The sequence below is a fragment of the Larimichthys crocea genome, chromosome XVIII (assembly GCF_000972845.2).
Source record: "Larimichthys crocea isolate SSNF chromosome XVIII, L_crocea_2.0, whole genome shotgun sequence".
Classification (NCBI taxonomy): Eukaryota; Metazoa; Chordata; class Actinopteri; family Sciaenidae; genus Larimichthys; species Larimichthys crocea.
Window position 1 is genome coordinate 22,136,158 of NC_040028.1, and position 5,016 is coordinate 22,141,173.

A 5,016-nucleotide genomic window follows, 5' to 3' on the forward strand; every position below is an offset into this window, starting at 1 on the left:
CAGTGAAACCAGCAGCAGAACCTTGAACCAGCAGTGTCCAGTCTAACAGTGAACACCTGCGACAGACCTCTGAACGGCAGTGTCCAGTCTAACAGTGAACCCGGAGACGACCTCTGAACCGGCAGTTTCCAGTCTAACAGTGAACACGCGACAGAACCTCTGAACCGGCAGTGTCCAGTCTAACAGTGAACCAAAAACGGCGACCGAACCTCTGAACCGGCAGTGTCCAGTCTAACAGCGAACAAGCGACAAACTCTGAACGGCAGTGTCCCAGTCTAACAGTGACACAGCGACAGAAACCTCTGAACCGCAGTGTCCAGTTCTACAGTGAAACAGCGCCAGAACCTCTGAACGCAGTGTCCAGTCTAACAGGAACCTAGCGACAGAACCTTGAAACGTGCAGTGTCCGTCTAACAGTGAACACAGCGACAGAAACCTCTGAACCGCAGTGTCCAGTTAACAATGAACACAGCGACAGAACCTCTGAACCGCCAGTGTCCAGTCTAACAGTGAACACAGCGACGAACCTCTGAACCAGGCAGGTCCAAACGTCAAACAGATGAACACAGCGCACAGAACCTCTTGAAACGGCAGTGGTCCAGTCTAAACAGTGAAACACAGCGACAGAACGTCTGAACCAGCAGTGTCCAGTCTAACAGCGAACACAGAGCAGACCTGAAACGGCAGATCCAGTCCGTGAAAACACAGCGACAGCACCTCGGAAACCCAGCATTGTCCAGTCTAACAGTGAACACCGCAGCCTAACCTGGTATCCTTCCTCCTATGATGTCGTGTGTGTGTGTGTGTGTGGGGGTGTTGTCTATTTTAGAAACACCTGAAGAGAATGGACTCTGAGGGCGAGTCACCAGAGTCTCGTCTCCTTTAGATGAATTTGAGCTTTGCATGTGGTGTGAGGATGAATGTTTGTGTGCATGTGGTTTATCAATAAGATAATATGACTATCTTATTCCCCGTGACGTCGATTTTCTCCCCTATATATATAGATATATATAAGATATATATATATTATGTGTGTGTGTGTGTGTGTGTGTGTGTGTGTGTTGTTATATATATATATATAATATATATATAATATATATATTATTATTATATATATCATGTGTGTTGTCAAGATGTTTTTGGTACAATCTCTTACGCCATGACGTCCCGTTAAGTTGATATCAGAGTGGAAAGGTGAACCAGACTCGCCAGGTGAAACTAATAATATAATATTATAATGTATAATTATGTACATTATATGTAACAATGTAATAATAACTTTAAATATAATAATAATACTATAATATAATGTAATCATATACTATAATATATTCTAATAATATATAATAATAATCCATATAATAATAATATAATATTCTAATATATATCTCTATATATATATAATGAATGCAGATCTGACTAAACTAATAACAGGAAATGGACTACACGGGACTCACACCGAACGCAGACGGAAAAGCGGAACGTTACTTTGCCCGGCGTCAATCACACCGGACCGGGGATCCGCCGCGGAACGGCAGCGGAGAGCCGGCCGTATTCACGCGAGATCACGGATTCGGAGAATCCTGGACACCCGAACATCCCGCGATAAAACAGTGTATAAAGCATGAATATATATATATATAATATATTATGTACTTATAGGCACACCCGATCAGTCAGCTCAAAAGCTCAAAGTTACCAAGAATGTGTTCTTCATGGATTTTTTCAGTTTGCTTGCTCCATAAAAGTAGTTTACTTAAATAAAGAATTTGGATGAATTATTTTGTTGATATGTCCGCGGACCAATGAATGCCAGGAGGAGTTACTGAGGCGTGTGTCCCCCCCCCGTATGTCCGCGACCAATGAATGCCAGGAGGAGTTACTGTGGCGCTGCTGTCCCCGCCCCCCCCCGCTACCTGTATAATCTGAAGCACAGGTGAAGTTCGGTGATTCTGATTGTGGTTAGCATTCAGGATCTCACTCGTTGCTTCAGATAGCTTAGTCTGTCAGAACGTAACGGGATACTTTTTTTCTCTTTGGACTTTTTCTTCGGGAGGTCGAGCTTCATTCCTTTTGATCACGGTAAGTAACTTGTTACGGTGTATGGATTGTTGTTAATGTGAGTTATGTGCTGCATGTTCCTGTTTTGTTAATCGAGTTGCATGTACTGTTAATATTGAGGCTTAATGTGTTATGGTTATTGTAGTACAGTTGTCCCTCACTATGAGTATTCGTGGACTTTTTCCAGTGTTATTTTGCACTATGCTTTTTTTAACAGTATAAACGCGCATGTGTTTTATTGGGTGGCGTTTGTAAGCGTCTCGCTCTGAAAATAACAACAATTTTGTCACATTTAGCTAAAAACAATGTTTAAAAAACTGGTTTGAATTTTTGAGAGAGTCACTTTTTGCCCATTTAGACATATTTGAATGTAGAGATTTTAAATATTAAATCCAAATGTAATATGTAAATATAAATATAATAGCTAAAAGTAATTAACTATAAATGTAAATGTACTAAATGTAAATATAATCAATTAAATGTTGAAGCTAATGTTTCGGTTGAATAATATTTAGCTAAAATGCAAATTCAATGCGGTAACGGAGTGCCAAATAAAAAGCTCGAGGAGGTCAGAGCGTGTTTTAGTGGCAAATAACAAAATAAAAACCCATTTTATCCAAAAATTCAAACCAGTTTTTTAAACATTGTTTTTAGCTAAATGTGACAAAATGTTGCTGTATTTTCTGAGCGAGACGCTTCACACGGCACCCCATGGTGTTCTGCGTCCTGATTAGATAAGGGAGTACTGTACAAATGCGTTGGAGAAAAGTGTGTGATTTGGGTCTTAAGGCTTTAAAACATGCTTAATAATTGTAAAAAAAGAAAGCAGATTTGTGTAGTTAGATGAGTATAGTTAGTGGCACCATAATGGCTTGTTTACATGGCACGTGGCATGTATTCAAATGTAATGTTACGTTTGATCTTGTAAACAATGACATGACAACGTTAATGAGGTGCGCTCACCTGGCCGAAACCATGGAGTGAATTCCTGCATCTCACAAAAGGATGATAATCACCCATAATTGTTCCTCTTAAATGGAGATTTAGCAACGGCCGAATGTTTGCATAAATGCAAAACATGTCACAAAAGGATGATAATCACCGTAATTGTTGGTCAGTGTAGTGCAGTTGCCCCTCACTACTATACAAAATGCGTTTGGCTAGCCAGATTTACATGAAGTTCATTACTAATACAGTATTGAACTTTTACAATATTATTATTACTTATTACCTTATACATCTGCAAAACTTTGAACTTTGAGAGTGTTTAAATAAGACAGAAATGTGAGAAAGAATGCTGTGTCTGGAAAAGTGGTGGTTGCTAGTGTTAATATTGAGGCTTAATGTGGTTATTGGTTATTGTATTACATGTTTTGTATACTTGTGTGGGGGGACATAATTCATGTTATTATTATTCATAGTTTTGTTGCACTGGCACATTTTCGCCACTTTATGGGACACAATAAAAGTGTTGTTTTGACATTCTTCACTTAAGCTTGTGCTTAATGCAAGTTGTTATCCTGATGTTTTAGATGCCGCGTGGGATCGTACCGTCGCTCTCAGGCTGCCAAGAGGAGGATGGAGAGGCAGGAGAGTTGGCGACCTCTCTGGACGGCAACCGCGTGGACGGTGTACCTTTGGGTATGTACTATTTGGTTTTGTCTTTTCCCTTGTAGAATGTTATTGTCTTTGTTGGTCTTCATGTGATACTGACTAACTATTGTATGTCCTGTTTCTTCAGTTGGTGGTACCGGTTGGCGGCACAAGGTGTTGAGGTGGGAGGGGTCGCAGCTGACCACAAGCAGCACAAGTTGGTGATTCCAGCTGCGTGCGCTAACAAGAAGGTATTATTCGGGCGAAATGATTAAGGGCAATGCGCATCAAGTATACATTGCCATGTACCACTCCTCCTCTGTTTCATTCATTTCAGTTTGTTCTTGTTGTTGGTGATTCCCACCTGCGTGCCTTGGTGGATGGCTTCGTCCTGATGCCAGAGGGACCGCTGTCCTTTGGCTTCATGTGCACGCCTGGGGCGACCGCAGCGCACCTCAGGACCGAGCTCATGGCTGCTGTGGTTCCTCGCCAGCCCGAAGCCGTCATCGTCCTGGCTCCCAGCAACAACCTGACTGCTGGCAGGGGACTGGAGAACTCGTCTGCAGACTTTGCCGCCCTGCTCAAGACTGCACGCAGCCGTTGGTCCAACGTAAGTGTGGATTTATGGTTAGAAGACTAGATGATGTTGTGTATTTCGGCAATTTTAAGATTATTGGCCTGTGTAATAACATGACATGTAATCGACAGGTTGTGGTGCTGGACTTTCCGCCTCGTCTGAGTGTGGAAGAGGACCAACAGAAGCTGCTGCGCATGGCGTACCACAGTGTCTGTGCGGACCAGGGTATGTGTAAAATTACACTGATATGGTTGAAGATTTTATTTATTACAGCTATGCTACTGAATAATCATTCGCAAAGTTAATTACACAAACTCATCACTTGAATATGTAGTAATTATTGTGTCATTCATATTTCTTTAGGTGTTCCTTACCATCACATCTGTGAGAACTTCCCTCTGCACCAGCGTGACTTATGGGCCAGAGATGGTGTAAGTAAAGTTTTTTTATTGTCAGCAAAAGATTGCACAGCTGGGAAATAGACTGTGTAGTGTAATGTAAAAAGTAGTTATTGGCAATGAATGATAGTAACGTCTTTTACTTTGTTTTTTCAGACACACCTGAGGATAGGCGGGCATGCCTATCCTCGCGTACCTTCTTTGGCAGGCAGCTGACAGGCAGCTTGCAGAACGAGCCAGAGCCAGCCACGTGGCGCCGATTCCCACCTGCCCGTATCGTCCCCGGTTTGCCACCCAGGTGGTAGTGAAGGGAATCGAGCCACAGCCACGGCCAGCAGCCAACCCAGATGGCTGGATTACCGTGGTGGACGGGCAGAGGTATTATAT

The 5,016-nt window shown here is 42.3% G+C and overlaps 1 pseudogene; it reads left to right on the plus strand.

Moving 5' to 3' along the window:
- The first annotated feature begins 1,437 nt into the window (after nt 1–1,437).
- Nucleotides 1,438–4,845, plus strand: LOC113748217 (uncharacterized; annotated as a pseudogene).
- The last annotated feature ends 171 nt before the right edge of the window (nt 4,846–5,016 follow it).